Source organism: Salvelinus alpinus, chromosome 26 (assembly GCF_045679555.1).
Source record: "Salvelinus alpinus chromosome 26, SLU_Salpinus.1, whole genome shotgun sequence".
NCBI classification, from domain to species: Eukaryota; Metazoa; Chordata; class Actinopteri; order Salmoniformes; family Salmonidae; genus Salvelinus; species Salvelinus alpinus.
Window position 1 is genome coordinate 33,387,180 of NC_092111.1, and position 12,898 is coordinate 33,400,077.

The window sequence follows — 12,898 nt, forward strand, 5'->3', positions numbered from 1 at the left end:
AAGGGTATGGTAGGATGTGAGTACAGATTAGGTAAGCCTAGGTATTGAGTGACGATGAGAGAGGTTTTGTCTCTAGAGGCACCATTTAAGCCAGGTGCTGTCACCGCATATGTGGGGTTGGAACATAAGGGCTAGCTAAGGCATATTGAGCGGGGCTGGAGGCTCTACAGTGAAATAAGACAGAAATTACTAACCAAAACAGCAATAGACAAGGCATATTAACATTAGGGAAAGGCATGTGTAGCCGAGTGATCATAGGGTCCAGTGAGTAGCTAGGCGAGCTGGAGGCATGGCAATTCAGAAAGCTAGCAGGCCGCGGCTAGCAGATGGGCCTCGGGGGGACGCACAATGGGAGCGTCTGTTGAAACCCCCTCGGACGGTTACGTCGGCAGACCAGGGCCTAGCTCGAGGCTAGCTCCAGGCTAACTGGTGCTTGCTTCGGGACAGAGACATTAGACAGGAGTAGCCACTCGGATTGCAGCTCGCTAGCAGTGATGATCCGGAGTAAAGGTTCAGAGCTTGCAGTAGGAATCCGGAGAAGTGGTAGAGAAAAGCAGTCCGATATGCTCTGGGTAGATATTGCGCTGTGCAGGCTGGCAGGAGTTGCCCGGGCTGATGCTGGCAGTCCGCGTTAACGGTGATGACCGCTAGCAGTGGCTACCCGACTACTAGCTAGCAGCTAGTTAGCTGGCTAGCTGCTGAAGGGGGTTCCGGTTCAAAAGTGTACAAATAGCAGATCCATACCACATTGAGTGAGGCGGGTTGCAGGAGAGTATGTTCAGTCCGTAGATGGAAAATTAGATTTAAAAAATTATACAAATATATACTAAATATATACGAAGAAAAATTATATATACATGGGACGGGACAAGATAATCAAAACAGACATCCCCACAGCTACGCCACCTTGGAATGAGCCTCTGCAGAGCAGACAGTTATCCAGGGAACCTGGGAGTGTGATGTCACCCATTTGAATTCCAGCCGACACAGGATGTGACCCAAATGGCACCCTATTCCCTATATATACTGTAGGCTCTGGTCCAAAGTAGTGCACTATATAGGGAATAGAGTGCCATTTGGGACGCAGATCCAGTCTAGTTTGGGGGTGCAGATTGTGCCTGGTGTCAGGAGCCTTTTATTTGCCATGGGTGAATGTGTTGAATATTGGTTTTCTGAAAAACCTGAAAACACCAGTCACTTTCATTTATCTCTTCCCCTTCTCTAAATGGCACAACCCTCATATTCACACAAACCTAAAATTCACACAACCCTCAAATTCACACTAACCACGTTTCCATCCACAGTTTTTTTATGCGATAAAGTTATACTGTATTAAAAAAAAGAATCACGACATCTGTGATGGAAACAGGAAGTTTCAGTACAATTTGATAAATGCCACAGATAACTTGTTCGTTCGACATGGTGGGATCTTTTTGCGTTTGTATTTATTATGCGAGAAATGACAGTGGAAACGCCTTTATGTGGAAATATTGATATAATAACCATATCGAAGTACGCTTGGAGTCACGCGTTGACACGGTTTGGGAAAGCATGCAGTTTATTAGGCTACAGATGAAATCAGTTATGATGAACTTGACAGGGTGGTGAAAGTGCAAGGTGATGACACGGTTTGGGAAAGCATGCAGTTTATTAGGCTACAGATGAAATCAGTTATGATGAACTTGACAGGGTGGTGAAAGTGCAAGGTGATGACACGGTTTGGGAAAGCATGCAGTTTATTAGGCTACAGATGAAATCAGTTATGATGAACTTGACAGGGTGGTGAAAGTGCAAGGTGATGACCGTGATGCTTCCTTTCCAATAAATATTGAGGGTCTTATTCTGGTGACGTAATGATCGATGGTGGACTGCCGTTTGACAAATAAAAATATTCTCTTATCCATAATAATGTCATCATGTAGGCTAGCCTACCCGCACTGTTGTCAAGAGCTCACGTGCCAATACCAGAGGACGCACATTGCTATTTAACACAACAGTGTCTGTCACAAAACTATCGGTAGAGTTGAAAATGTGATGAAAACACATTCAACTTTAGATAAGAAGTACATTTTGTATGCACTACATAGTCACACATATTTCTTTATCAGCAGCAAGTCTGTATGGTGGAAACACCACTGGTGGGAAAATGCGCATATTTTCTTTATGTAGATTTTAGAATATTTGCATGAAAATCTGTCGCCAAACGGATGGAAACCTAGCAACTGATTTTAAAGCTAGGGTAGAGTTTTTATTCTCTACAAAACAAGGGAGACTATATTGATTCCTCCCCCACCAACCCTCCCTCAGATTGTAGAAGGCTTTTCCTCTACCATTTTTCATCTCCATAGTCTGTGCTTTTTGGAAAATACCTCTGCAAACTGACATAAATCGCTGTCACAAACTCTAGAGCTATTTTTTCTCTCTCTGCAGTGGAATCTTCCGTTTTGTAATTGCCACTGCAAGTGATGGAGAGTCGCTGTCAGTGGGCTGATAGCTCATCCATACACACACACACACACACACACACACACACACACACACACACACACACACACACACACACACACACACACACACACACACACACACACACACACACACACACACACACACAAAGCAGCTGAGGATGTAAGCTATCAATATTCTCCCCCTGGCACTCTCACCTGTTGGACCCACTCCTCCTCTCTCCTGTTGGTCCCACTCCTCCTCTCCCCTGTTGGTCCCACTCCTCCTCTCTCCTGTTGGTCCCACTCCTCCTCTCACCTGTTGGTCCCACTCCTCCTCTCACCTGTTGGTCCCACTCCTCCTCTCTCCTGTTGGTCCCACTCCTCCTCTCCCCTGTTGGTCCCACTCCTCCTCTCACCTGTTGGTCCCACTCCTCCTCTCTCCTGTTGGTCCCACTCCTCCTCTCTCCTGTTGGTCCCACTCCTCCTCTCTCCTGTTGGTCCCACTCCTCCTCTCTCCTGTTGGTCCCACTCCTCCTCTCTCCTGTTGGTCCCACTCCTCCTCTCTCCTGTTGGTCCCACTCCTCCTCTCTCCTGTTGGTCCCACTCCTCCTCTCCCCTGTTGGTCCCACGCCTCCTCTCACCTGTTGGTCCCACTCCTCCTCTCCCCTGTTGGTCCCACTCCTCCTCTCTCCTGTTGGTCCCACTCCTCCTCTCTCCTGTTGGTCCCACTCCTCCTCTCTCCTGTTGGTCCCACTCCTCCTCTCTCCTGTTGGTCCCACTCCTCCTCTCACCTGTTGGTCCCACTCCTCCTCTCCCCTGTTGGTCCCACTCCTCCTCTCCCCTGTTGGTCCCACTCCTCCTCTCTCCTGTTGGTCCCACTCCTCCTCTCTCCTGTTGGTCCCACTCCTCCTCTCCCCTGTTGGTCCCACTCCTCCTCTCTCCTGTTGGTCCCACTCCTCCTCTCTCCTGTTGGTCCCACTCCTCCTCTCTCCTGTTGGTCCCACTCCTCCTCTCCCCTGTTGGTCCCACTCCTCCTCTCTCCTGTTGGTCCCACTCCTCCTCTCTCCTGTTGGTCCCACTCCTCCTCTCCCCTGTTGGTCCCACTCCTCCTCTCCCCTGTTGGTCCCACTCCTCCTCTCTCCTGTTGGTCCCACTCCTCCTCTCTCCTGTTGGTCCCACTCCTCCTCTCCCCTGTTGGTCCCACTCCTCCTCTCTCCTGTTGGTCCCACTCCTCCTCTCTCCTGTTGGTCCCACTCCTCCTCTCCCCTGTTGGTCCCACTCCTCCTCTGCCCTGTTGGTCCCACTCCTCCTCTCTCCTGTTGGTCCCACTCCTCCTCTCTCCTGTTGGTCCCACTCCTCCTCTCCCCTGTTGGTCCCACTCCTCCTCTCACCTGTTGGTCCCACTCCTCCTCTCTCCTGTTGGTCCCACTCCTCCTCTCACCTGTTGGTCCCACTCCTCCTCTCACCTGTTGGTCCCACTCCTCCTCTCCCCTGTTGGTCCCACTCCTCCTCTCACCTGTTGGTCCCACTCCTCCTCTCACCTGTTGGTCGCACTCCTCCTCTCCCCTGTTGGTCCCACTCCTCCTCTCACCTGTTGGTCCCACTCCTCCTCTCTCCTGTTGGTTCCACTCCTCCTCTCCCCTGTTGGTCCCACTCCTCCTCTCCCCTGTTGGTCCCACTCCTCCTCTCTCCTGTTGGTCCCACTCCTCCTCTCTCCTGTTGGTCCCACTCCTCCTCTCACCTGTTGGTCCCACTCCTCCTCTCTCCTGTTGGTCCCACTCCTCCTCTCTCCTGTTGGTCCCACTCCTCCTCTCTCCTGTTGGTCCCACTCCTCCTCTCACCTGTTGGTCCCACTCCTCCTCTCTCCTGTTGGTCCCACTCCTCCTCTCTCCTGTTGGTCCCACTCCTCCTCTCTCCTGTTGGTCCCACTCCTCCTCTCTCCTGTTGGTCCCACTCCTCCTCTCACCTGTTGGTCCCACTCCTCCTCTCTCCTGTTGGTCCCACTCCTCCTCTCTCCTGTTGGTCCCACTCCTCCTCTCCCCTGTTGGTCCCACTCCTCCTCTCATCTGTTGGTCCCACTCCTCCTCTCTCCTGTTGGTCCCACTCCTCCTCTCTCCTGTTGGTCCCACTCCTCCTCTCCCCTGTTGGTCCCACTCCTCCTCTCACCTGTTGGTCCCACTCCTCCTCTCTCCTGTTGGTCCCACTCCTCCTCTCTCCTGTTGGTCCCACTCCTCCTCTCTCCTGTTGGTCCCACTCCTCCTCTCTCCTGTTGGTCCCACTCCTCCTCTCCCCTGTTGGTCCCACTCCTCCTCTCTCCTGTTGGTCCCACTCCTCCTCTCTCCTGTTGGTCCCACTCCTCCTCTTCCCTGTTGGTCCCACTCCTCCTCTCCCCTGTTGGTCCCACTCCTCCTCTCACCTGTTGGTCCCACTCCTCCTCTCACCTGTTGGCCCCACTCCTCCTCTCCCCTGTTGGTCCCACTCCTCCTCTCACCTGTTGGTCCCACTCCTCCTCTCACCTGTTGGTCCCACTCCTCCTCTCTCCTGTTGGTCCCACTCCTCCTCTCTCCTGTTGGTCCCACTCCTCCTCTCTCCTGTTGGTCCCACTCCTCCTCTCACCTGTTGGTCCCACTCCTCCTCTCTCCTGTTGGTCCCACTCCTCCTCTCACCTGTTGGTCCCACTCCTCCTCTCTCCTGTTGGTCCCACTCCTCTTCTCTCCTGTTGGTCCCACTCCTCCTCTCTCCTGTTGGTCCCACTCCTCCTCTCACCTGTTGGTCCCACTCCTCCTCTCTCCTGTTGGTCCCACTCCTCCTCTCTCCTGTTGGTCCCACTCCTCCTCTCACCTGTTGGCCCCACTCCTCCACTCTCCATCTTTCCTTACCTTCCATCCCTCCTCCAGAAAGAACCAGGGCTCTCCACGCCTACCCGCTACTCTCTTTAGTCTCTCCCTAGTGTGGAACACGCCACTCGGATGACTGGCTCCCTAACCCTCCCTGCCTCCGTCCTTGCCTCTTGCTTCTTAAAATGTTGGCAATGTTCTAGGAACGTTCTCCAACTGGTTTGACATCGGGAATTTTGTCAAATAGTTCAGAGAATGTTAAGAAACAACGTTCTTCTGTAGGAATTTCAGTACTTCAGCATAACGTTTCCTACAGGTTTCGTTATGGTTCTATTCAAAGTCATGTTCTCAAATTGTTCCAAGAATGTGAAGAAAACTTTCCATAAAAAACAAGAGAAGATTGGTAACGCTTAGAGAACGTTCTAAGAATGATATTTAAAAACAAACACATTCCATTCTCTATCTTGTTGAGTGTGTTCTGGTGTGTTGGCCATGCCCACTAATTGGCCACACCTGATCTTAATGAGTGCTTGTTTCCTTTGAAATGGGGTCTGTTTGAATAGACTAACATGAACAGCTTTGTAAACATGGCACGCTAGCTCCATCCTGGTGGTGCAGTGGACTAATTACATGGACAGAGAACAGAAGATTATAGGTTGAAATTTGACTGATGCCGTGTCACAATAAAAAAAAATACATGTGTTTGCATGATCATTGTCTTAAGAAATACTTTTCTATGTGTCCTATCTGTAGTGCTGAGAGATTAGTGCTTTTTGAGGTCGGTTTGGTTTCGGTTTGATTATTTATAAAAGAATCACAGTTTTCGATTTCGGTTTAGATTTAGATTTTAAAAAATGTAAAAATGATTTTAGAGCTTTTCAATGGGAATTCTAAAGCCAAAAATAGGGAACATTCCATTTTCAAAACATTGAAAATATTCCATTGTCTCTGTCAGGTCCACATTGGGTAGACATCAATTGAAAAATAGGAAATTACTATAAAATAACACAATATTTCAGTTGTGTATATTACTTAATTTGTATTTGATTACTTTATTATTTGTCATTCCTTATAGTCATCATCTCATCCCTGCTCAGGCAGTATCAGCCAAACAGCCAGACAATGTTATCTCTGTACTGTCTTTAGTCATCCTATTCAGCTAGCCTGGCTAAGCGTGCTGCAGAACTGCCTGACTAAGTCATTTTACTAGTTCTTCAAAGTAGATAAGGCATACTTTCACAAACTGTCTATATCCCTCTCTCTCGTCTTGTGTACATTCCTCTCTCGTGTAGTCTATGTTGTCTGTGTGTATCTAACGTAGCAGGCGTAAAATTGTGTCCATCTCTGAGCCAAAAAAACAGGCTCAATGGATTATGGTCATTGTAGTTAATTACCACGTTTCTGCGCGGAACTAGGTTGAATATTTGCTTAATAAAAACTACAACTCCCTTCAGCCGAGCTTCCCACATACACTACCGTTCAAAAGTTTGGGGTCACTTAAAAATGTCCTTGTTTTTTAAAGAAAAGCTCATTTTTTGTCCATTAAAATAACATAAAATTGATCAGAAATACAGTGTACACATTGTCAATGTTGTAAATGACTATTGTAGCTGGAAACGGTAGATTTTTTATGGTTATCTACATAGGTGTACAGAGGACCGTTATCAGCAACCATCACTCCTGTGATCCAATGGCACGTTGTGTTAGCTAATCCAAGTTTATCATTTTAAAAGGCTAATTGATCATTAGAAAACCCTTTTGCAATTATGTTACCACAGCTGAAAACTGTTGTTCTGATTAAAGAAGCAATAAAAGGCCAGCATCCCAGAGTCGCCTCTTCACTGTTGATTTTGAGTTTGGTGTTTTGCGGGTACAATTTAGTGAAGCTGCCAGTTGAGGACTTGCATGTTTTCCTCGCGTGTTTTCTGTTTATGGGATAAGACAGGTAAAGAGGAAAGAGAGAGTGTGCTGCATTATCAGTGGACTGGATTCAAACTGCAGCGATATATGAGATCTGGAGGCAGCGACTTAGAGCACTCTAGAACGCATTGTTCACTACTTAGGGAATAGAGTGCCATTTGGGATGTAGCCTCTGTCTCGGCTAGGTTACATTCCGCCAGGCTTGTGTGTATAGGGACTCTCTGCATGCTACCTAAATGTTTGAATCCTTTGTGGGCTTTGTGTTTTGAATATTGAGCGAAAACTGAACTTTTACAATGACGGCCTACCCCAGCCAAACCCAGACGACTCTGGGACAATTGTGCGCCACCCTATGGGACTCCCAATCACGGCCAGTTGTGATACAGCCTGGAATCGAACCAGGGTCTGTAGTTACACTTCTATTACTGAGATGCGTTGCCTTAGACCGCTGCGCTACTCGGGAGCCCAATGTCTAATCTGATGTATAATCACATTTGAAGTCCTAATCCAACAAAGCTCTCAAGAGGAAAATAATGAATAGAGATTATGTAGAGAATAGATTTAACTGTACCCTACAACGTTTCAAGGGGATAAGTTGTGTCCCACTACTTTTGACCAGAGCCCTATGAGTCCTGGCCAAAAGTAGTGCACTATAAAGTTCCCCCGAGAGCTACGTTGTCATGTGATACGCTAATTGCTGTCAACAACTCTAATTTGGCCTGTAAATCACCTGCAAGAGAGAGAGAGAGAGAGAGAAAGAGGGGGGGAGACAGAGAGAGAGAGACAAAGAGAAAGAAGGAGAGAAGGAAAGAGAGAAAAATGAGAGCTAGAAGAAAGGATGGGGGTATAAATCAAACCTATCTATAATGGCTCATTAAGTAAGGTCATAAACAGTGTAAATCTGGATTAACAGTGTAAATCTGGATTAATGCAATTTCAGTGGTGTTTAAACAACTCCCAGGCTGTTGTACCTCCTCAGTTTCATTATACACCTGAATTTTTGATTCATATCAAATCAAATTGTATTTGTCACATGCTTTGTAAACAACAGGTGTAGACTAACAGTAAAATGCTTACTTACGGTCCTTTTTCAACAATGCAGATAAAACATTTAAATAGTGACACAAGGAATAAATACACAGTTAATAACGAAAAACAATGAGTAGAAAATAACATGGCTATATACAGCGAGTAGAAAATAACATGGCTATATACAGCGAGTAGAAAATAACATGGCTATATACGTGACTCACCACCTGGATTTGGTCATATGTAGCAAAATTTGAAATCGTGTTTTTTACATTGGATAAACGTAGAGACTCAGAGCTACAAAATGGTATATCAAACACTGCATTTGAGGAACAATGGGAAAGTAATTCTGCTTTGAAAGTTGATAAACTTGTAAACGCACTTTTAGCCTTTGAATGTTTTGGTATCTAGTGAAGAGATCCCTTCTTTGTCTACACCCATTCAGCATCGTTCACACCCCACCCATCTCTTTAAGGGTTGATCTGAGCGTTGGCTAGCTTGTTAGCTACTTCCAGACACAACTGAGAGAACAACTCACTGGCCATTTTACTCACCCTAGCAGCCCTGGTTAGGATGTGTTTATGTTATCCAGAGGGTTGGTGACTGCAACTGTGCTGCTGGCAACAATTACAAACATTTTGCCAACATTTTGCCAACGTTTACTGACACCGGCCATATACTGTGCAGCTGTATTCATTGACCTGGCCAAGGCTTTCGACTCTGTCAATCACCACATTCTTATCGGCAGACAGCCTTGGTTTCTCAAATGACTGCCTCGCCTGGTTCACCAACTACTTCTCAGACAGAGTTCAGTGTGTCAAATCGGAGGGCCTGTTGTCCGGACCTCTGGCAGTCTCTATGGGGGTGCCACAGGGTTCAATTCTCGGACCGACTCTTTTCCCTGTATACATCAATGATGTCGCTCTTGCTGCAGGAGATTCTCTGATTCACCTCTACACAGACGACACCATTCTGTATACTTCTGGCCCTTCTTTGGACACTGTGTTAACAAACCTACAGAGGAGCTTCAATGCCATACACCTCTCCTTCCGTGGCCTCCAACTGCTCTTAAATGCTAGTAAAACTAAATGTATGCTCTTCAACCGATCGCTGCCTGCACCCGTCCGCCCATTTAGCATCACTACTCTGGATGGTTCTGACTTAGAATATGTGGACAACTACAAATACCTGGATAGACTGTAAACTCTCCTTCCAAACTCACATTAAGCATCTCCAATCCAAAAATGAAATCTAGAATCGGCTTCCTATTTCGCAACAAAGCATCCTTCACTCATGCCGCCAAACATACCCTTGTAAAACTTACTATCCTACCGATCCTTGACTTCGGCGATGTCAGTTACAAAATAGCCTCCAACACTCTACTCAGCAAATTGGATGCAGTCTATCACAGTGCCATCCATTTTGTCACCAAAGCCCCATATACTACCCACTACTGCGACCTGTATGCTCTCGATGGCTGGCCCTCGCTTCATATTTGTCGCCAAACCCACTGGCTCCAAGTCATCTATAAGTCTTTGCTAGGTAAAGCCCCACCTTATCTCAGCTCACTGGTCACCATAGCAGCACCCACCCGTAGCAGGCGCTCCAGCAGGTATATTTCACTGGTCACCCCCAAAGCCAACTCCTCATTTGGCCGCCTTTCCTTCCAGTTCTCTGCTGCCAATGACTGGAACGAACTGCAAAACTCCCTGAAGCTGGAGACTCATATCTCCCTCACTAACTTTAAGCACCAGCTGTCAGAGCAGCTCACAGATCACTGCACCTGTACATAGCCCATCTGTAAATAGCCTATCCAACTACCTCTTCCCCATACTGTTATTTGATTTATTTTGCTCCTTTGCTCCTTTACCCAGTACTTCTCCTTGCACACTCATCTTCTGCACATCTATCACTCCAGTGTTTAATTGCTATATTGTAATTATTTCGCCACTATGGCCTATTTATTGCCTTACCTCCCTTATCCTACCTCATTTGCACACACTGTATATGACTTTTTCTATTGAATTATTGGCTGTATGTTTGTTTATTCCATGTGTAACTCTGTGTTGTTGTTTGTGTCGCACTGCTTTGCTTTATCTTGGCCAGGTCGCAGTTGTAAATGAGAACTTGTTCTCAACTGACCTACCTGGTTAAATAAAGGTGAAATAAAAAAATACAAAATATTCAACGGGGGGTTGAGCGTTTGTAAATTCGTCAGTTATTCTGCGCTCTGGCACACTCAGATGAGAGTGCTCTGAAATCGGAGTAGATAGCCAGAGCGAATTTACCAGCTATGTCTATCAACAGTTGTCGCAGTGACATTCTATTGAAATGGTTACTTGCATAGTGGAGTATTTTGTTAAGACATGTAGCTAGCTAGCTAGGTTATCAATTAACCAAAATCCCAACTCATGACGTTACTACACTGCATGAATCTGCAGGTAGCTAACCAACCAGGTTCAATGTTAGCTCGCTAACAGGCTATAACTAGCAAACAAATGGCTCTGAGGTATGAATAATAAGATCATACACGTAACGTTAGCTAGCGAACCAGCTAAAAGTACACTAACTTCAAATGAAAACGACTTTCTGTCAAAATTAGAAACGTGTAATATCTGAAAATATAGCTAACTAGACTATCTTACCCGTATACATTATGGATGGACGCTTCTCCCTGTCACAGATGGTATGGTTGCCCTTAGTTTGAAGATGAAATCCAGACACAGGTGTTTTCTCCATCTCCTTAGTTATCATACTCTAATTCCACTGATTTCTAAACTCAGTCCTCCAGAAAGTGGAGAGCAACACTTATGCAGTTCTACTACGCAATACACTTTTTAAAAAGCAGCGTTAGACAGGATTACCTCCACTTACTGACCAGCTCAAATAGAAAGAAGCGAGCTATATGGCAGACCAATCTGAACTCATCTGTCGGCATGTCGAGCCCACTCATTATCTCAGCCAATCATGGCTAGCGAGAAGGTTGCATCCTTTTTCGGTGGCTAAACCAACTAGGCTTGTAATTTAATAATTTTATTCATATTGTTGTGACAAAGTAGGTTTGGTATAACAGAAGATAGCGCTATTTGGTAAAAGACCAAGTCCATATTATGGCAAGAACAGCTCAAATAAGCAAAGAGAAACGACAGTCCAATATTACTTTAAGACATGAAGGTCAGTCAATCCGGAACATTTCAAGAACTTTGAACGTTTCTTCAAGTGCAGTCATAAAAACCATCAAGCGCTATGATGAAACTGTCTCTCATGAGGACCGCCACAGGAAAGGAAGACCCAGAGTTACCTCTGCTGCAGAGGATAAGTTCATTAGAGTTACCACTTCAGAAATTGCAGCCCAAAGAAATGCTTCACAGAGTTCAAGTGACAGACACATCTCAACATCAACTGTTCAGAGGAGACTGTGTGAATCAGGCCTTCATGGTCGAATTGCTGCAAAGAAACCACTCCTAAAGGACACCAATAATAAGAAGGGACTTGCTTGGGCCAAGAAACACGAGCAATGGACATTAGACCGGTGGAAATCTTTCCTTTTTTCTGATGAGTCCAAATTTGACATTTTTGGTTCCAACCGCTGTGTCTTTGTGAGACGCAGTGAACGGATGATCTCCGCATGTGTGGTTCCCACCATAGAGGAGGGGTTGTGATGGTGTGGGGGTGCTTTGCTGGTGACACTGTCTGTGATTTATTTAGAATTCAAGGCACACTTAACCAGCATGGCTATCACAGCATTCTGCAGCGATACGCCATCCCATCTGGTTTGTACTTAGTGGGACTATCATTTGTTTTTCAACAGGACAATTACCCAAAACACACCTCCAGGCTGTGTAAGGGCTATTTTACCAAGAGGGAGATTGATGGAGTGCTGCATCAGATGACCTGGCCTCCACAATCACCCGACCTCAAACCAATTGAGATGGTTTAGGATGAGTTGGACAGCAGAGTGAAGGAAAAGCATCCGTGCTCAGCGCATCCGTGCTCAGCAACAAGACTGTTGGAAATGCATTCCTCATGAAGCTGGTTGAGAGAATGCCAAATAGTGTCCAAAGCTGTCATCAAGGCAAAGGGTGGCTACTATTGAAGAATCTCAAATAAAAAATATATTTTGATTTGTTTAAAAAAAAAATGGTTACTACATGATTCCATATGTGTTATCTCATAGTGTTGATGTCTTCACTATTATTCTACAATGTAGAAAATAGTAAAAATGAAGGAAAACCCTTGACTGAGTAGGTGTGTCCAAACTTTTTACTGGTATTGTATGTCACATAAGATCATAATCAACTGTAGTTGCTGTGTATATGTGTGATACTGTCTAACTTGTATTTTTTGGAAGAAGTACTGTTCAGAATTTGATTGTAGTTGAAAATATTTTTGCTTAGGCTGTTGTTGTTGGTATTGTTGTTTTTGACATGCATGTGTCCACCACTGACCAGCCCTTCTCTTCTCTCAATTCAATTAATTTCAAGGGGCTTTATTGGCATGGGAAACATATGTTAACATTGCCAAAGCAAGTGAAGTAGATAATATACAAAAGTGAAATAAACAATAAAAATGAACAGTAAACGTTACACTCACAGAAGTTCCAAAAGAATAAAGACATTACAAATGTCATATTATGTATCTATAAAGTATTGTAACGATGTACAA

At 45.7% G+C, this 12,898-nt stretch overlaps 1 protein-coding gene across 1 annotated transcript in view; it reads left to right on the forward strand.

Annotated features, from left to right (window-relative positions):
• Positions 1-12,898, forward strand: part of LOC139555211 (gamma-aminobutyric acid type B receptor subunit 2-like) — a 434,218-nt gene that overhangs the window by 403,605 nt on the left and 17,715 nt on the right. The gene's annotated exons all lie outside the window — the stretch shown is intronic.